This window comes from Euprymna scolopes, chromosome 5 (genome assembly GCF_053919585.1).
Source record: "Euprymna scolopes isolate OS-2025 chromosome 5, ASM5391958v1, whole genome shotgun sequence".
NCBI classification, from domain to species: domain Eukaryota; kingdom Metazoa; phylum Mollusca; class Cephalopoda; order Sepiida; family Sepiolidae; genus Euprymna; species Euprymna scolopes.
In genome coordinates, this window is record NC_136486.1 from 73,423,874 (window position 1) to 73,446,358 (window position 22,485).

General features: G+C 33.4%; 1 long non-coding RNA gene across 2 annotated transcripts in view; it reads right to left on the reverse strand.

The window, feature by feature from the left end:
• The window catches only part of LOC145276845 (uncharacterized), a 97,641-nt gene that overhangs the window by 74,258 nt on the left and 898 nt on the right, over nucleotides 1-22,485 (reverse strand). The window lies entirely within an intron of this gene.

Below are 22,485 nucleotides of genomic sequence, written 5' to 3' on the forward strand. Positions count from 1 at the left end.
CGCATTTTCCACATATTTTTATTCCTTTACAGGCTTCTTTATGATGTCCATATTTTTGGCAATGGAAACATCTTAATGGGGCTGGGATATATATATATCTACTTTTACATTTAAGTAGCCGATTTTTATTACTTAGGTATTGTTGATTTGTTAAACGTTAATATGTATGGTGGTTATTATTTTATTGTTTCTTTTTATGTTTATGCGGATGTGGTTGATTACTCCTTGTTTTTCTAATTCGGTTTTTATTTCTTCTTCAGTTGCTAGCGATAGTTCATAACTTCAAATTACTCCTTTTGTTTTTAGTGTTTTATGGGGAAAGACTTTGCACTTGTACTCATGGAAGTTCTTCATTTTGAGTAGAGATTGAGCATCTCTAAGATTGGTTATTTCAACTAGTAGATTTCCATCTTTTGTTTTTTTGATCATTTTTGGTTTACTTTTTGTGGATAATATCTTTTCTATTAGGAAAGGTGATAAATTTCCAATTTTTTTATTTTCGATTAATTCAATAACCAAGAATCGTGGGAAGTTTCCTTCGTCTATGGTTGGAACAGTTTTTCTAGTTTTGAATTTTTGTTCTTCATCTGAGCTTGAGAGGTCAGAGTCAGAGGAATGGTTTCTTTTAAGGGTTTTGAGGGGGATGCATTTGTTTTTATTAGCCATGGATTTTGGGATTTATTTTTCATCAACCATGCTCCCTACCCACCTCGGAGTCCAAAATTGGGGCATAGTAAGGGGGGAACCCATTAGCCTTGACTATGTCGGGGCTACGTGGAGGATATACTCTTTTGGTAAGGAGTTCTCAAGCACTTTATTTTCTGTTCAATATGTCCTCAAAAATACATTTGCTCAGATGGAGTGTTGAGTTTTGGTCTTTCCAATTCATTGACCGTTGCCACCGCCTTCAAGCACTTACTTGGTTTGCCTATTTTTTGTAGTGGGGGAAGAAAAATAATAATAAAAAAAAAAGATGGGAATGCCTTTAAGTTTCGTTCTTTGTTGTTGTAGTTGGTACTTTGGGTGTAAGTGTTAAGGCTTGGCGTGACTGGCCGATTGGTCGGATCGGGCCTCTCCGACCGCCCGTCTAGCCGAAGTAAGGGCCAAAGTAATGTGTTGCAGTGCCTAGACTTTTATGCACCCAGCTCTAGGTTAGCTCAATCACCAGGATCACGTCCTAAGGCATTACAGGTAGCCACCCACGGCTAACTGGTTGCGCCATTGAGGGATTTTTACCCTCTGCAGGGGGGCAGTCAGCTTATTCTAGTGCCCTACCAACAGGGCAAAAAAAGGGGGGAGGCCACGGGGTTGATAAGTAGGGAAGGAAAAGGAAAGGAGAGGGGAAGGGGGCTGTTGTTTTTGTTTTTGTTTTTGCAGAACATAATTAAGTTTTCCAAAAGAGAATAGAAAAACAAAAAACAGAAAATCGATGTAGGTGCATTTCGTCTCAGGAAGCCAATAGACAGCCTGATCTGGTAGCACCAGCTTAAATAGAATGACCCCACAGTGTACTTGAGGTATTAGGGTGACTGAGAACTCTAGCTAGGAATATCTTAGACAAATCAAATGTACAGTGGCAAGAATGACCATAGACCCCCCCCTCTCCCCCTATTTTGATTGGCATTGTGCCCAATTTTGTTTTGTAAAGTTTTCATTTGTTAAAATAAAATATATAAATCAAAGTCAGATAAGAAAAAGCTCAACTTGATAGGTATATAGATAATTTTTTTTATATCATGAGTATCTAAGTATTATATATATATATATATATATATATATATATATATATATATATATATATATATATATATATATATATAATATAAAGGTGTCTTTATCTATTAAAACTTCAGTGATTAATAAAGCGGCAATATACTTTGATATTCCTGAGTAAAATAACTAAACACAGTAAAAAAATAAAAAAATAAAAAATAGTTGGTCACAAGATTTTGGTTTGGCAGACAATTTCATTCAATGCCACAAGTATTGGTTCTTTAGGGTGGGGCAGAGTAATTTGCTTATTTGGAATATCAATTAAAACTCAATGCGCAAGTTGCTCTGCCTCACCCTGTATAGAAAACAGGCAATGGAGCTTTGTAAATATATGATACAATTACCTCCCTTGTATCGTTCATATTTTATTAATAATTTTCAATCATTCAATCTTGGACATTTAATTGTATATTTATTGTAGTTTCAAGATTGTACTTTTGATCAAATTTTTTGTAACTTTTAATTTTCTTAATCTTTGAACAAGATATTCTTAGATAACCGTAATTATGTTTTTTTTTCTTCATTTTGTTTTTTAATTTGTTCACCTATCAGGAGAACAACAACAGAGCTGCAGTCTGCAAATGCATTCTTTAATGCACTAGTGCATGTCATGCAAACTTATCAAAACAGCACACGACATTGTATCTAACATACTGCAGAGGAGGTAAATAAACATACAAGAAATACACTCAACGGGTATCAGGTAGGGTAGTATGCGTTTGTGTGTGTGTATATATATATATATATATATATTTTAAAATTCAATTCACAATTGAACTTTAATATATATATTGAACTTTAAAATATATATTCAGACGATATTAAAAAGATCGTTAAACTCACTACTCGTTCAAGCAGCCGCCAATAGCGTAATGGTTAGGAGCCTTGACTGCCGTACAAACGGTCGGGTTTCAATCCTGGCTTGAGGTAGTTGTCTGTCTAGCCGCACTGATGAGCTGTGAAACAGCGAAATAGTACTGTATGTGGATGTATATATATATATATATATATATATATATATATATATATACATATATATATATATAAACAGGCGGCAAAAAGAAAGTTCGCAGTTGTTATTTAAAAAAAATCTGCAAATTAAAGCTAAATTTTATGGAACTGTTTAAACAAACTATACCTCATTTGATTCGCCTTTTATTCTTCTATAATTTTACCTGTTCATATTTGACTTTTAATTGAAATATTCTAGTGTTCACATCAATTTAAAAAAATAACTGAAAATTAAGGAGGCTAAAAGAAAGTCCGCAGCAACAAATTTGCTTAAAACCAACTTAAATTGTTGCCCCTAAATCAGTTTAAAATATCCACCAACAGGCAACAAAACATCTCTAATCATAATTGTTGTTGTTCCAGGTTATACAACATAACATTTAGTCCATATGCAATGACTTTCTCTGAGGGATCATCAGGAGCTCATTAATCTCCACCTTTCTGGTTTATCCAATCGAGAAATCAGCCGCAGATTGAAATATGATGAGAAAATGGTACAAAAGACTGTGCAAAAGCACGAAAACACCGGCAGTGTTCGTGATGCCCCTAACTCTTTTCGTACTAAGGTTACTTCTAACAGGGAAGGCAATGCTATCAAGATCTGCAGGCTAAGAAAAAGATTTGAAACGGCTCTTCAAATCCAACAAAAGTGCAATCTTGTTAAAAAGTGATCTCTTTCTACTGTCAAGAACAGATTAAAGGAATTTAATTTGCGAGGATATGTTGCAAGATGCAAGCCAATGATTTCTGTAAAGAATAGAAAGTGCTGTCTGGACTTCGTCAGATGCAATAAAGATCATGACTCCTTATATTGGTCAAAAGTGCTTTTGGCAACAAAAGTAAGTTCAGTAGGTGATGGTAGGCAGTACGTTCGTCAGAGGAAAAATTTAATCCTAGGTGCTCAGTTTCAACGCTGCAAGGTGGTGGAGGTTCAGTTTTGGTGTGGGACATTATTAGTACCAGTGGTCCAGGGCAAATTAATTCGACCAAGTACATTAATATGTTGACTGAGCATTTTCTACCCTACTTTGATCGGAATTTGGATGACAATCTTATCTTCATGCAGGATAATGCATGATATTCCGTGTTTGGATTGGCCTGCACAATCTCCAGACCTCAATTCTATTGAAAACATATAGCAACAGCTAAGCAATGATAAAATTTCAAATTTGGAAGAATTTTGGACAAAAATTAAAGAAAAGTGGGATGCCCTTTCCCCAGAGTATTGCTGCAGTCTAGTTCAAGAAATTCCCAAAAGATTGTAGGCTGTCAAATTGCAAAAGGGCTATGTTACAAAATATTAACTAGTTCATTGTGTTCCTGTTTGTGTTGCATCAATATCCTAAAGTTACATTTAAATAACAATTTTTGCGAAAATATATTTTTTAACCGTGTTTCCATTCGGAGCCAAGAGTGACCAACAAAATGATGTTTCCTTACAAAGAGAAAATGTTATATATATAATAATATAAATATACAAGAAATAAATGTTACATACTCAATAAAATAATTTTAAGGTAGAAAAGTTCATTGGTTTGTATTTTTAAGTAGTTTGTAAAAAAAATTGTTTTTTTTAAATTCATGAACCGGTTTATAAAAATATCAAAATGACAGCAACTTTGAAATGGAGAGCCCCGTTTTCAATTTGAAGGCGGGACACCCGAGCATTCTGTGTTAACAATTTAAGAGAGTTCCGTCAACGTAAGGAATATTTATAAACATATTTTAATGTTTTCCGTTATTTTGTGATTGAGGAATATTCGATTATAGCATGGGTAGTTTATATAAAGATTCATTTAAGTAGTTATCGCCTCAAATTTCGTTTTAATTTCAGTTCGCTGAAATTATTTTAAGTAAAGAGCATTAAAAACTATATCAAAACAAAAAAAAACATGAACTGAACTTTTATTGACTATGGTAATATTTATTTCTTGTATATTTATTTTTTCGGGTAGTCATTTGTTGGCTTTTCTGCTAAACACTCTTACTAAATAATATCGACAAAATATCGAAAAACAAAGGAACAAAATCAGTTTTGAAAAATAATGAAGCTTTACTTACTTTAGTAAAATAATCCGAAACAGTAAAATGGGATATTAAAAAAGTAAACACGTAATTACTTTAGTTTTTTAAAGCAAAGAACCAATATAAATATGAATTGTTCATACGGTCACGAGCAACGCCGGGTAGCCCCGCTAGTCTATATATATAAAAGCGAAAATGTATGTATGTATGTGTGTATGTTTGTGTATCTGCTAAAAACTTTCGACGGACAGGACAAAAATTCACAAACTTGGTATCATATCGAAGCCTCATCCTTCGCTCGAAAAATATCGAAAAATTGTCCAAAAACGCTCATTTTTTTCACCCTGAAATTGACAGTTTTCGACAGGGGAGGTCAACAAAAACGGTCTTCTCGTGACGATGAGCAATTCTACGCATGTGCCAGATGACGTTGTGACCTGATTTACTTTAAATAGTTAAAAAACTGAACAAATTTCATGTACGTCGCATTAGCTCAGTTGATTAGCGCGTTGGTTCATTATCTAAACGTTTTGGGTTCGAATCGTGGTGTGAGAAGTCTTTTTTCTTTTTTAATTTTTTGAATTTAAATATTGAACCAGTGTTATTTAAGCTATTTTTCACGTAACGTCCGTTTTTCTGTTTCTTTTTTACTTCGATTATCCACCCCTGACCACACACCCAAAAACACCCGGGTACCCACCGATTTTTTAAATTTTAATATCGAAACAGGCTTATTTAAGCCATGTTTCACGTGTTCGTTTTTCTGTTTTCATCGTTCTTTTGCCTTACGTTAGTTTTTTGTGCATTTTCCCGCTTAACTTTTAACGTTGTTTTCTTTTTTTACTTCGCTTATAACAAACAAACCTACGTCGTCGTCATAACGCTCGACGACTTCCAGGTGCGCACCTGTCAATTTGGTTCTTACTTAGATAAATTAAAACATCTTTCACTAACTCATTCTGGCTGGCCGATTTTATTTTCAAACTTCGCCTCAGGGCTTCGGGTTCGATCCTACCCCCCCTCCCCGGGTTCTTTTTTATTTAACACACACCTACAAACACCTGGGCAAGGCCGGGTACCCCCGCTAGTCTATAAATATAAAAGCGAAAATGTATGTATGTATGTATGTGCGTTCGCTTTTTCTATATGTTTACAAAAGGCTTTTTTCAGAGAAGCGGTCAGTCACTTCACAACTTTTTAAAATTTTTTATATCACATATAAATCGTAATATCTCACAGTTAACAACGAAGCTCGACTGTCTATTTAATTTGCTCGATTTCAGGAAGATAAATATTCAACATTTGTTGCTCGCCGCATATGGGTTAGTCTTTTTCCTATAACATCTTGGGAAAATAAAAATTCCGCAGTAAAACTTGACCTCATTAACTCATTAAAACAGGCACCTGCCAAATCCAAGTAATTAAATAAATTCAAACGTGTTTCCGTTAGCATCTCGCGGTGGGGAAATCATTAACGTTGCGCATTTTTTTTTCACACTTTAATTTACAACTTTGCCTCAAGGGTTCGGGTTTGATCCTCATGCTTACTTTTTTTTTTTTTTAACCCCCCCTCCCCCGGAGTTTCCACACACATCTCCAAACACCTGGGCAACGCCGGGTACTCCTCGCTAGCATGTTTTTTTTTTTCACACTTTAAATTACAACTTTGCCTCAAGGGTTCGGGTTCGATTCTCATACTTACTTTTTTTTTTTTAGACCCCACAATTTTTATGAACCACCGTTCTGCCAGATCAAACATACCCATTTCTGATCCTCGATACATCTTCTATATCTAATCAGTTTTTTAAAATAGTCAACCATATAGGAGTCTATTTGTGACCAGACGCGCATATATATATATAAAATAAAACTTATCCAGTGTTTCCTTTTCAGATTAAATATGTTTTTAACTCATTTCAAAGTGTTTTTTAACATGTTTTATTAACCGTTTGCTCATATATATATATATATATATATATATATATTATATATATATATATATATATATGCTCTGAATATCATTGAACATCTGCCAAATTGTAGTATAGTTGGTATTGTACTAATTATATTATTGTCTCTCCTGCTATAACTGGAAAAAAGATTACTCTTGTTCAGTGGTTGCTCGTGCCTGAGATTAGTGGGGGTGTTGCTCCAAAAATTTTACGTATTGTTTTAATATCATGTAAAAGAAATTTGAATATATAAATAAATATTTAATCAAATAATAAACAAACATTCAAATAAATATTCAAATATATAACAAAGACAAATAATCAATCAGAAATGGATAATACGCAAAAACGTTTTTATTAAAATATTTTTTTAAATTGTGTATACGTTACAGAATAATAAAAATAATATATACATTTATTCCTTTTAAACTTTTCAGATTAAATAAAAGTTTGCATTTTTTTTTGTTTTGTTTTTTTTTGCAAACAAACGAAAAACATTTTTAAAAATACATTTTATTTACAATTTTTTAATAACTTATTTTTTTATAAAAGCAAAAAAGAAAAACTTTGAAATTAACTTGCCTCCCCACGAGGGTTAATTTAGGAGTTTACTATTTAAAAATAACGTTTTATTTAATAACAGTTTTATTTACAAAATTTATTTTTAAAAATGTATTTATAACAAAACGTATTTGTGAATAAAATACAAAATAAAAAAGTTTACATTTTTATATAGTGAGCAAACAAACAAAAATACTTAAAGATACAAAATTTTATTTACAAATCTTTTAACAACTTGCTTTTTAACAAACAAACTTGGCTATTTTCTGACCTTCCCATGCCGGTAAAGATCGACATAAAGTGGAGATTTATTATAAGAAAATAGGGTGTCATATATAAGCATCGATTTTTAATGTAGCTTTCTTCCCAAAGAAAACAAAAAATTAAAATTGTCTCAGTCCAGAAGGATTTCTATTACCTTTTTTATGCGTATTATCTGCCCCATCTACTAAGAAATTCAATGTAAAGTTTAAAAATCCATAATTATTATTACTTACAAACACATTTTAATTAAAAACCTTGTGTAAAAAAAAACATTTTTCAAAGTATAAAACTCTAACATTGTCCTCGCTGGAGGCAAATAAATGCTCATTTTTTTTATATCTAAAACAGTACATTTTTTTTTTTTACAAGGTGACCACCACTTATCAAGGCCTGGAAGCCACTCAGGGATAAGGGTTATTGCATGTACAGTACGTTAGTGTGGGGATTTAATAAAAATGTCTACTTAAGGGGGTGGTTCATCAGGAATTTGTTTATGTTGAACTTGAAGACATCCAGGCTGTAGTCAGGTTGGAAGCAGGCAGACGGAACAGAGTTCCACAGGCGTGCAGTTCTAAGAAAGAAGCTTTGTTCATGGAATCTACGTTTTGATTTAGGCACAGATAAAGAGTGGGGAAAATTTTTGACAGTGGTTTCAGCTAGATTGGTGTTTTTTGTAAAAGATTGGCGAGGGGGGGGACTAGAGATTGGAGCTCAGACGAGCACCTGCCATGGAAATAACGATAAAACAAGGACAGGCTCGCAACGTCTCTTCTGTGGGAGAGAGGTTGCAGGGTAGAGAAAAGGGCATCCCCCACTAAGCCACGAAGTCTATTTTGTACTCTATCAAGGCAGGATAGGCTGTTTTTAGCAACTCCTGCCCAGATATGGCAGCAGTATTCCATCCTTGGGCGTACTTGGCTTTTATATAGATAGAGAATTGCATAAGTAGTGAGATATCTTCTGGAGCGGTAGAAGGATCCACCATCTTTCCAGCGACCTTGACAACAGACTTGATGTACATGTTTCGTTTCAGATCAGGAGTAAAGGACAAACCCAGAAGCTTGTCAAAACATAGGGCTTCTCCTAGACGAGAGCCATTCATTTCAATTGATGCCAGATGGAGATCAGAGCGTTGATGATGTAAAGATAGGAGCTTGGTTTTAGATGCATTAAAGCCACCTCTTCCCCCACTGAACCACATGCTCGAGATCAGAGGAGAGAGAATCAGAGAGAACTTTGTCATTTACAGCCGTTGATGTGTTGCCGTAGATGGTCGTGTCATCAGCAGAGATGTCAACGAATAATTTAAGTATGTGTTTAGGGAAATCATTGATGTAGATCAGGAAGAGAGTTGGGCCCAGGATGGACCTCTGAGGGACTCCAGCATTAATACTGCAGGCTTCTGATTTTTGTCCATCGACCACTACTCTTATGAGCCTATCAGAGAGAAATGATTTAATGATAGAGAAAACATTTCCAGTTATACTGTAGCTGAAAATCTTGTGAAGTAAACCTTTATGCCATACCCTATCAAAGACCTTAGATATGTCAAGAGCAATTGACCTAGAAAGGAAGCCTTTGTCAAGCGATTCACTAATCCTATGAGATATAACCATTAGCACATCTGCGGTAGATCTTGCAGAGCGGAAACCATATTGCATGTCACTAAGAAGGTTGTTTTTGCTGAGGTGGTTGACTATTTCTCTATTTAATATGGATTCCAGCAACTTACTCATGACACACAGGAGAATTATTGGTCTGTACTGAGAGGGAGATGACTTATCACATGAATTCTTAAATACAGGGCATACTGATGAGGTTTTCCAAGGTGTTAGAAAGCACTTCTCCTTAAGGCAACGCTTAAACAGTTTCGTAAGTATGGGAGCAAGTTCAGGTTGGAGCTTTTTTAACACTATAATTGGGATGCCGTCAGGGCCAGTTGCTTTACTGGAATCAAGGTTTTTGATTAGCTTGGCGACCTCATACACAAGTATTTGTATGTTACCTAGCTTGTTCTGTGTTATAGGAGGAAATATGGGGAGTTGATGGCCTTCGTTGCATAAGGTAGAATTAGCTGCAAAGTTCTTTGCAAATAGTTTGTCTTTGTCTGATGCTGACGAGATGACCTCTGGTCCATTGATGATGGTTGGGATAGAACGCACACTTCTGTTCAGGATCCTATTTGTTATTTGCCAAAACTGGTGGGAACCAAGCCACTGATCAGCTACTTTGGATTTAACGGACTGAACATATAGCTCTCTTGCATTTTTTATTACTCTTTTACAGTGGTTGCTGCGTTCCTAGAAGCAGCTTTAGTCTCAGTGCATCTATTACGTTGGTAGCTATGGAAAAAGTGATTTCTGTGCACAATGGCAGCAGCACATTCTGGGGAGAACCGTGGCTGGCTGTTGGCTTTTTGTTGGAATTTTTTAGATGGTATGAATCGGTCTATGCCTACAATTAGCCATTCGGTCAGGTCTGATACTATAGAGGACACAACCATGGAACATGGAATGCAGAGGTAGATCAGATATGAATGTATGGAAGCTATCCCAGTCAGCCATGGAGTATCGGTATACAGTATGGTGGAGGGGTACGTCTGGGGACATTACATTTCATTTTTATCTTAACTGATACGATGGAGAGGTCGGAGGAGAAAGAATGGAACATGAACATAGCTTAGGGGAAGTGAAGAGAAAAAGGTCTAGAAGGCTTGCATACTGACCTGTAGTATCGGGCACATGGGTGGGCTTGCGAACAATCTGAGTGAGGTTATAAGCAATGGTAAAATCATGACAGAACCTCCCCTCATCGTCAGTCTTAATTGAGTGGATCAGCCATTCCACGTTATGGACGTTGAAGTCACCACAGATGTGAATGTTAGCCGAGGGATGTGCAGACAGGATGTGGTCTATTTTCTCAGATATACTCTTAAATATAGTAACTCCGCTGTTATGGGGCCGATAGAGGGCAAATATAAATGCAGTGGTGGAAGCAAGTGCAACCCGGAAGCACAAATAAGATAAGTTAGGATCTTCTCTAGAGATATCCCTGCCACATGGGAAGCCATCTTTAATGTAGGCACATATTCCATGCCCATGGCAGTCTTGGGGGTCAGATTTAGATGTTAAGTTAGAGTATCCTTTAATTATGAACTTATCTAGGGAAGTGGTCAGCCCTATTCCAGTTTCGCTTAGAAAGAATATGTCCGGTGTCGTCTCCTGTAATTGTGTTTCAACCTCTGGAAGGTTGCAACGTAGACCCCTGATGCTGGAGAAGGAGACATGGTAGTAGGTCTACATTGGAAGATGGGGTTCTGGGTTTATTCGAGTTTTTTTTCTGGAGATATTTCATGTTGAGGTTTTGGGATTCGTGGAACAAGTCGGCATACTTGGTTAGAGCAGGATAGAGAGGGAAAATAAGAGAGAAAAGGACAGGAAATTAAAATTTTTTTTTTTATGTAGCACATGATAAGGTAAAGCCGTAACAATTACCCATTAGTATGGCATTGAAAGGCCCCACCAGAGACTACTGCATGGTCCAGAATCCATTCACCAAATGGCAATACAGCAGCCCCAATACTTTGCACCTGCTGATAGGACAGCCTCCTTAGTGGTTAATCTAAGGTTTGTGTCCCTGACTATCATGCGGATAACGTCAGCCCAGACGAAACGTTTACCTCTAGCACCCTTACTAGTGACATGGCCACAAGGATAGACATAGAGACAAAAAGATTTCCAACATCTCAGACTACTGTTCACGAAGTACTACCGACCTGGGAAGCAGCTTTTTCTTCACCCTTTGTCAGAAAAATCACTCATTGTAATGAGGACTGAGAGACAAAAAAGAAGATTTCTAACTAAAATGTACTTTCAACATAAAATGTTTCTTCGCTTGTTTGCTTCTAGGAAAAAAATGTAAACAGTTTTTTTTTTATTTTGTAAAGTTTAGTTGTCGCAAAATAAATAGCATTTAAAACTACTTAAAACAAACAAAAAGGCAGGTAGATGGAAAAGTAACTTTTATTTTTATGGTAAGATTTATTTATTGTATATTTGATTTTTAGCCTTAGTCGCGTGTTAGCTTCACTGCTAAATCCCCAAATACTTTTAATAAAAAAACAGGTTCTGCATATTATATATATATATATATATATATATATATATATATATATATATATATATATGTATATATGTATATATATATTATATTCTGCTACCGAATTAAATCGCAACGCTAAAAGTGTGCATATTTTTCTTTTAAAGCACAATATTTCATGTACAAAAACACGTTATACGGACATTTCAATAATAATTTTTTAAAAAATTTGTAAATAAGCCTCCTTTTTTTTTTTTCAATAACAAAATGTTATCATATCTATATGCACAGGCGCACACTCTAAGCAAACAGCAAATTTCACCAGTGTCTGAGATGCGGAGCTGCGAAAAGCGACAGTTCCTCAGCGGCCTTTAACGGCTGTCCTAAAGCGCGCATGCACACAAGAGAATTTCATTAAGAAAGTATAACTATGAATTTCACAGCTCCAAGCAAGTTTTATTTTTATTTTTATATGAATTTGGAGATACCGACATTAAACTTAATGATTTCATAATGTACACATAGAAAAAAAAAAATAATAATAATAATAAAACAAACGTATTATTTTTAATTTTATAATCAATGTGTGGTGAAATAACTTGGGGGTGCTGCAGCCCCACAGCTCCATGCACGAGCTGCCACTGCTTTTGTTACTCTTGGAATATTTACAAGAAAACCATAAAAGTATATATATATTAAAAAAAATATATGTTTAAAAAAATCAACAAGTAATCAAAATTTATAAACGATACAAATAAACAGTAAAATCATCTAGGAGTTCATGGCATAACGGTTAAACACATGGTCCAGAGTTCGATTCCTAGAAACAGTCAAGCTACGCTGACGAGAGGTAGTTACCTTGAAACATGCATGTACATAGATTACTGTTTTAAATACAATAATAGAAAAAAAAATATATATTATATGGGTCCAAATAAATTATGGGCGACTTTCTACGTAAAGAAACATGAGCTTCGAAGCGAAGCTACCATTTAGTCGTATTTATCATTAAAAAAAAATCAACAAGAAATATATTAGTGATGGGACGATTCCAAAATCTTTCCCGATTTCGATACAATTACCAATTTCGTTCTAAATTTTCAATTCTGATACAATTTCCGATTCTGATTCTGATTCTTATAAAATAATTAAATATTTAATTAGAGATTTGTTGTTTTTTTTGTAAATTTTCAAATTTCCACATATATTTTTTTCTCAAATGTTTTCCTTGTAATTGATTTAAAATTATACGACAACAAAAGATTTATTTTGATTTTAAACCAAAGCCAAATTGTATCAGTTCGTCATTAGTGTACAACATGCTACTTGAAAGTTTTCATAAACAGTCAGAAATAGTCAAAGATTGGTAGGCAAAAATGAGAAAACGATTTAAGAACAAAATATTTAACAACGCCCCTCCCATTGTTACGAACGAATTTCTAAATAATGTTTCTATTTAGAAAACCATTTTTAACATGAGGAGATCATGGGGTTTTTTTTTTAACTATTCTGTGCCTTCTGTCTATGAATGAACTTAAAATTTTATTTTAATTATAAAAATTTGCTTTGCTGTAAACAAAAATAAAACCGAAATGCAAATAATAATAATGATGACGACAACAACAACAATTTTTTAGATTAACACTCAGCTAAATCCCCATTCTAAAGAAACATATTACTTTTATAGGTGATTATGTGTGAAACCCTTAAACAACTTGACGGAATGAGTTTCAAATATACATTTAATGTAAAATAATCGGTAATTCTTTTTTGGGACGCCAGGGCACCAGGACGGCAGGTTTCGATCTGCTATTTTAGTTTGCCAGACAATACGCCAAAAAGTATGCCAGTGAGCTAAATTTTATTCCATCATAAAAACAAATTTCTACAAAAAAATTATATACGAAAAATCGCATTTATTATTTTTTAAATCAAACAATGGAGCTGAAGTCGATGTTTTGATTCTAAAACAACATTAACTTTTATGATAAATTTCTGAGTGGCATACAAGGAAAATATTTTTTCTAAAGTATAAAAGTGAATAAAGTTTATTTTTACAAGAATCTTTATCCATTTATTTAGCCAATAAGCATAAAAATTACATATGAAAAACCACGTTTATTATTTTTAAAAATCAAACTTATATTATAATACACCCAAAAAAAAACCCACAGTAATGCAAAATCTACTGGCAGTCTGAAGCATCAAAACCATACAGACAGAAGTTCTAATTTAAGAAACACAAACCATAAAGTTCAATCCTTAGAGGAAAATAGTTAACAAAGTAACACGTTTAGTCAACATCAAAGGTATAGCCAGCCGTACTTTCTGTGCTTTTTGCACTCCTCTTCTTCTCAGAGAAGTCAACTAAAATTTTTATTTCTAATTTAAAGCACCAGTTGGGCAGGCAGAAATAGGCAATCAGGTATTTGCCTTAGTGTAAATAATTTGTCCACTAATGGGGAAATTATTTATTGCTTGCGAATCGATTTTGCCTGCCATTTAATGATTACACCTCAAAGTTTATCTACCTATAGTTGAATTTGGCAGAGTTGGATTTGTTTCATTCCGTTCCAAATATTTACTAATTTATTTTCGTTTTTTGTATGAAAATGAAACAAAACTTTTTGGATCATTTCATTATGTTCATTTTTCATTTTGCTTCGTACATCTATAAATATTTAATTACAACCAGAATGTGGCAAAAGGTACTATAAACATGAAAAGTTATAATTAGGGCAACCAAAAAATTGCATTTATTAATCAAGTTGAGTAATTTGACAAAGTAATTGTATAAAAAAATTCATAAATCAATGTAAATATTTAAATTTCACATTATAAGAACATTCAATGAGTATTAATTCCAACTTTTAGGTTGCCCTAATTATAATAAAAAAAAACAAAGTGAGATTTTACTTAAACAAAACGAAATAAAGGAAACATTACATTCTGTAAAATTTTTGCTACATAAGTTTAGACACCCTTTGGCCCTTCCTCGCTACACACTTGGTTCACTAATGTCTGTCAAGTCGTAATTTTTCCAATTTTGACCCTGTAGCAGCTATTTTTACTGGTTAAAAATCAAATCGAATTTGTTCAAATCCCCTATATATCAAGTTTCAAGTCTGTAAATCAAAAATTGACAGAGTACTTTGGTAGAGACTGTTTTCTCACACAGAAAGATCAACAGACAAGGTCACTGATATATATATATATATATATATATATATATATATATATATAGAGAGAGAGAGAGAGAGAGAGAGATATAGAGAATAAAATAAATAACAAAAAGTTATATTCCAAAATTCATGATGTTAACCATCTTATAATTTATTCCTTTAATTCAGTTGACTTATACAATTCTTGACAATATCTGTTTCGTAGCACAAAATCAATAACTTAATTTTGCAAAATCAATCACTCTAATTTTGTGCTACGAAACAGATACTGTCAAGAATTGTACATGTCAACTGAATTAAAGGAATAAATTATAAGATGGTCAACATCATGAATTTTAGAATATAACGTTTTGTCATTTATTTTCTATATTACTCTGTAATTACATTGAGCTTCTTAAATAAAGATTGATATATATTATAAGAAAATATATTTCTACAGAATATATATATATATATACAACACAGACACACATACACAAACACCATACACATACACACACATATATATATACACACATATATACACACATGTACACACATATATACATACACATACATACATATATAAACACACAGCCACGCACATATATACAGACACACACATATACACACACATACATACATATACACACATAGCCACACACACATACACACAGATATATACACATATATACATATATACACACTGACGCACACACATACACACATGCATACACACACATACGCATACATATGTATTCATTTATTCAAAATTATTCATTCTTATCTCTCTATTTACCGACGAGAGTAGAGTTAGACACATGGTCAGTTTTGAATTGAAAATGCATCTGCCCCAAAAAGAGCCCTCTTGATTAGGACAAAAATAAAATTTGCTTCAGTCTAGAAAAGGTTCCCCTTTCACTGACTAAGGACAATACAGATACTACACTTTGCTCCCAAACCAAAAGACGTGTATTACAGGTATTATGTATAAATAAATGATTTCTTTCATACAAATATTTAGTATTTGAAAAAATATATAGTATGGTTTATTTTCATATCTTTGCATTAAATAACCAAATAAATAGAAAAATAATTATTAAAACATTGAAAGACTTGCTTACAGGTAAGATTAATATTAACAAATTAGTTTGGTGAACTAATTGTTAATGTTATTTAACCGTCACATTAAAATATCATAATCTGCTTACACAGTGAAACTTGGTAAATATGAATTACAACAATTATCTCCCTTATATTGAAAATTGTTGATATTTTAGCAATTTGAAGGATTTTATTTACTTTTAACAGTTGTAAATCATTTCTAGTTTTATGAATGCATTATTTTCTTCTTGTCACCGTGACAGCATACCAATTCTGTGTGCATTAAGTGAAAACTCTGATCATGTGTGCATCAGACATTAAGTGGAAAGATGTTTCCATCCTAAAACACTCATTCCCATATAGAAGAGAAATGAATTGTTGAAGGAATTTTATAGACTTGAATAAAAGATAACAATTATAAATATTCTGTGCTTATCCATTCATCCCAAGTGATGCAGTGATACGTGTTAAGATCATTTCTGCAGCAGATAGTTTTAGATGAAACAAGTTCATAACTGGCCAAAAATAAACTTTTCAAATTGTTAAACACATTGAGAAATTTTAGTAAAAAAATCAAGTATTTAATAAAAGAACGGAAATTTATAGTAGAAGTGACACTTTGAGATTTTTAATACCTTTAGTTTATAAATTCAATGTTGATTGGTGCTGACAGTCAGCTTCCCTTAACGCTCACCAAATCAGAGACCATCTTTCAGGTGAGCTAAGAACATGACAGTTTATAAAAAAGTTAAGCGCACGGCAACTCTCTCTCTCTCTCTCTTTTTTTCCAGCTCTCTTGGTAGGGCACAGCAGGATCCACTGGACCTTTGGGTCCGACAAGCAGACAAAGAATCCATCATAGCTACCACCAAATGCTAATTCCAACACATGTACATGAACTCTTTCTCTTCCAACAGAACCGCCTAACTTTTCATCTCTGTCCATATACATGGACTTATTCCACTACTAAACCTTTTCTCCTTTTCGACATTCTTACTAACAAAAATAATCAATAAAGTTGTAATAAAATGTTAAAATGAGACATTTGTCTTTCTATTCTACATACTTGTGCACAGTTTAAAAGAGATAATTATTTCCCCTACTAATAATTGGTATGAAATTAAGGGTTCAGTGTTTAGATTGAAACTTTATCAATGCCGCTGTAAGGATCATATTATTTCCAATGTTGCATTTTTTTTTTTTTTTTGCTGTTGCAGTACCAACCCTATTTATGACCCAGCATTCCTAACAAAACTGAATGTTTAATCACCTTAGTCTTTCTTTCTGTGCATATCATCACTTGAACTGAACCAATCAGATCTCATCAAATGTCATATCAGCAGCAGATGGCAGAACAGTATAAAAATGGTACGTTTCTCCATTTCAGTTGCAGAAACAGAACTTATTCCAGGTGTCACAATCAGGCAATCCCTCAAACCCATGTTTGATCGAACAGCATTTTTATTACTATAGTGACAGTCAGCAGCAGCTTTGCCCCATTTTTTCACAGTACAGCATCATCATCATCATTGACAGATCAAAGAAAATCACATTTTTTAAATAACATTAAAACTCTTCAGTCAATCCAATATCAATTGTATATTTTACAATATTAAGATTGATTAAAAATGCTTAAGCTTGACCTACTGAGCAACAGGAAAGGACAGAGATGCACAGACCATCTAAAAATGATAAAATGATGTAGTTGCAATTTAAACTTCATTTTCATTTTCTATAAGTTTAGCAGTGAAACTATTTACTTTGAATAACCAACGTTAAAAGTTTAACCTTTTTACTTCTCCAAGTTTGTCATGTTTCATAAAAAAGCATTCAAAGTAATACAACAGTATTAGTTGCAAGGCACAAAATTATTAGCCATATTCCCAACAACAATCCTGAACATCTTTTTTATCTGCATTGTTTATAGCAGTTTTATGTGGGACTTATTTTATTTAAATGTACATGTAGTATCATCCATTAGTTGTGGTTTGGCTTTACTTACACACCTAAACAGGGGCTGTTCACTGAGTAGGTGTTACAATACATCTGCACAGAAGCAAGATTAATATGCAGAGATATGTCTTGACACCCACACACAAAAAAAAAAATCAAATCCATCCCTATTTGGATCACCTGTTGATAGGATGCTATCCTGTGCTTGCCATTTCACTATGAGTGGCTGGCTAGAATGGAACTCCAGGATTCAGCATTCATTTATTGACAAAAGCCTATCCTTGTTGTGTTGCTGTGTTCCCTTAAATAAAAGTTGATACCTATTTAGTAGTGGGGATGCGGTTTTATTTATGAATATACTAACTCTTTTTCTTGTCTAATACTTATTTCATCAGATGCGGTCATACACAACTCACTCTACTAAGTTACATTCTTCATCCTAATTTTCTTTCTAACCATCCAACTACACAACTTCTCCATCAAAAAATCTAAATGTCTAACACATATGGACATATAGAAAACGGCACAGTTCTCATAATTTTTCAAAACATTTGTTCCATGCTCAGAATTGCTGAAGCATGTAACAAATTGCCTGCACCAGTTGTTTCCTGCTGAGCAACTGCATCCTTTAAAGTCATTATAATTCTTGAAAGTTAGCAAAACTACACCTGTTGAATGATGAAGAATATTATGAGAAAACCGATGCATGAAATGAACAAAATTTAATTATTTATGAGGACAGTTTATGACAAGTATTTGTTGATATTGGATTTGAAGACAACCATATTGTAGTCAGAAGGGGCGCAATCCTGCTGTAATGCATTCTACAGACGGAAAGATCTTGAATAAAACTCTGTTCATGGTCATTCACACACTAGACACACAAAGTGGTCAAAAGACAAGTTCCAGCTGTGAATATCTTGCAAAGAGAAATCAGTGATTGAAGCTCAGTCAAAAGTATTCCATGGAAATAGCAAATGAGTACAGAAAGACTAATGACAAATAGGCTGTAAGAACAAAAGAGTTGAAAAGATCATTCAAAATTAGATTTCAAAATTGATTTTAAACTTTGTCAAAGCAAGAAAGACTGCTCTAAGCAGCATGCCCCCAAATGCTGTTCATTCCCATAAGAATTCAATATTATCCTATGTATTACTATGCATTTTTAATTGATTATAGTGTAGCAGAGCAGCATTGTACACTATGATTTCATTATTATAACTATTACCATTATAGTGAGATGATTAAATAGTTAAAATGGCAAATCCAGATATTCACATAATAGAAACAGAAATAGATTAATTTGTGTTTTCTTCATTCATCAGTTTGCAAGTTTCCATGGTAACAACCTTGTTATAACAGTGTAATTGTAGCAGCTGGCAGCAAAAATACAGAGAGAGAGAGAGAGAGAGAGAGAGAGAGAGAGAGAGAGAGAGAGAGAGAGAAGAGTTGAAACAGATGATAGGGATGAAAGGGAAAGTAATTCACTTGCGCTGATGAAAGACGGTGAGAAAAGTTGAGAGAGGGAAGGGGGATAACATAAAATATTTTCATGTTTGAAAAGTATTTCCTTCATTTCCTGATTAAATCACATCATTTAGTCTCCTAAAAATTTAAACCTGTTTTTTTAATTAATTGTGAAATTTCATGGAGCCTGTGAGTAAAAGGTAAAAAAAGAAAAAAAAGGGTACTGTAAATGCTGTTTCTTTTCAGCAAGAAACACTGAGGAAAAAACATTAAAAAAAATATGGACACCTTACACGCGTTTTTTCAACTCCTCTCCAGGGGCTTAGACACAAGGTCAGATAAAAGTACACTGTGGCCTACAAAACATACCTGAGCAGTGCCATCAACATTTCCCGATAGCAATGCCTCAGGCCATTAGCAATAAAACAACCTCTTCTCAAATAAAAAATAAAGCATGATAGGGCGAACCTCCTAGGATTAAACAGAACCATAAAAAAAAATAAAAAAAGAATCTAAAAATGCTAAAACAATCATTAAAATTATCAAATTGTTACACAATCAACCCTAACGTCATAAAATGTTACACAATCAACTCTAACGTCATAAAAACCTACAAAAAAGAATTAAAGTCAACAAGTAAAAAAAAAAAATCACAAAAGCAAAATAAAACATCTTTAAAAATATTTTAAAGCAATTTATCCTTCAACACAACTTTATAAAGATTTTTTTTGCCTGTAGTCGTATTTATACAAACTAAAGTCCCCCTCCTGCTTTTTTTTTATTATTATCAATGACCTCATTATCAGATATCTTCACGTTAAGGTCACATAAAGGGAAATTAACTTTTATATGTCTTCTGCATTGCTTCACTTCATTTTTATGAATAAAAAATTTGGAAAGTTGTTTCCTGCAAATCATTTGATTATTCATTTAATGTTATATTTCTGATTCTCTTGGAAACATCACTTAATGTAGCACGAGGCCATTCAATATTTACACTAAATTAAAGGAGTACCGAGTTGATATCAATTGTTTGCGACTGCTTAAGTATCAATGGGAGGAGTAAATGTAACAGCATGTATGAGCACGGTGGAAAATATCAACAATGGCCAGCATGTGAAGAGATTAGCAGCAACAGCAGTCGTCGAAAAACTGCATTTGCAGATTAGGAAGTGTGCTCGAGAAGAGGAAGAAAAAAATGTTGCGAGAGAAAGAAAGTCGATGCCAAAGAAAATGGATGTATGAATAGCGAGGACGAGAATGGGTCAGTGTGACCGGCATGTGGTTGGAGGAAGGAAAAACAAGAGATTTTTTTAAGTGGTGCCCAGTGGCGGCTTGTGCCTAAGATTAGTGGGGGTGCTGTTTAAAAAAATAATACCTATTGGCTTAATATTATGTAAAAATAAAACAAACATAAAAAGATATACATAATTTATACGTATGCACACGTATAAAAATACAATAACTTAAATGAATCCTAAATAGATGTAAATATTTTAAATATTTTACTTATTACATTCATTTGAAAGTAAACTTCATTTTCTTGTTTGTGAGAAAAGATTGATAATTTTCTTCTTAACTTCTGAATGACTGCTGAAGAACTTTTTTCAGTTGAAAGCATTGCAAGTGCATTTAGTCTTTTGCAACCCATGGTGCTCCTTAGAAAAGTTTTTATTCTTTTCAGAGTTGAACAACGTTCTGCCTCTGATGTAGTCATGGAAATTGTCAAGATAATTTTTATGAGTTTTGTGATTTCATTATAAGAACATTGTTTAAATTGTTTTCCAAAATAAATTTCAGAAGATCAATTACTTTGCAATACTCATGGATACCGGAGCTACTATAAAATATTTCTAACTCAGTTTCAAGCTTTTTTTTGTCAATCATGGGATATGCTTCAGTTGTCAAGGATATCTCTTCTGTAGGTAGTTCTCTCTTAAAACTAGCAAAGCTTTTCTTGTTAAACAATTTAGCAAGTATTAAATGTTTAGTTGAAGAATATCTGTCCGTTATATCAACAGATATATAGTCACACAGTTCTTTAGCTTCAGCCTTGAGTGTTTGTGAAGGATTTTTACAGTATTTGGGAGTTTTTTATCTCTAAAATAGCAGTTTTGAAATTTGTTATATATATATATATATATATATATATATATATATATATATATATATATATATATATATATGCTAATTTCCCGAGATTGCATTTGATTATAAATAATTTCAACATGAGACATAATTTGATGAAATAGCTCTAACCAAAATATGAAATTGTCATCGTTCAAATATTTCAGAATTCCTGTCGCTTCTGCAACGGTCTCATCTACATATGATGTTGACTGAATTTAAGTGAGACAGTTTTTTAATGTTTGAACATTTTCATGAACATATGGTCCGTATGTTAAAGTTCCACCTTGTGGCAGATGGACATGGAATGCTTACACCCGGATGCTTCTTGAGAATGGTGATCTAGAAAAGAAAGTCGGAATAGCCAAAATGTTAGAGATAGATATTCTAGCATTTTGTGTAATGCTTGCTGCATTCCTCATTATTAAATTAAGTTGATGCGCATAACAGTGAGTGAAATGTGCATTACTATAAACTGCTTTTATTTTCGTCTGAACACCAGCTTTTTTGCCTTTCATGACATTTGCACCATCAAATATCTGAGCTATCAGTTTTTGGCGATTCCCTTGAAAGATTATATCTACTTGCTGTAGAATACATTTTGATATCCCATCATCACCGGTTTGGTTTTCTGGGATAAAGAATTCCCAAAAGCGTTCAAGTATTTTTTCATCCAAGACGTACCGTAAAACAATGATCATTTGTGTATGTTCAGACACATCTGTTGTATCGTCAGCCATGACAGTTACAAAGGAAGCTAGACAGTCAAGTATGTCATTCTGAATGGTCTTGGAAACACCTTTGAAGACACTACTGGTTTCTGAGTGATTTTTTAAATGTGGATCTAATTTAGATGCAAAATTTGATAATCCTCTAAATACACCTGGATTACTGAATCATCTTTTTCATCATGTCCTCCTAAGAGAATTTCAAAGTTCTCACAAAAGAAAATACAATCTATTATTTTAGATAAAATTTCACGGTTCTTC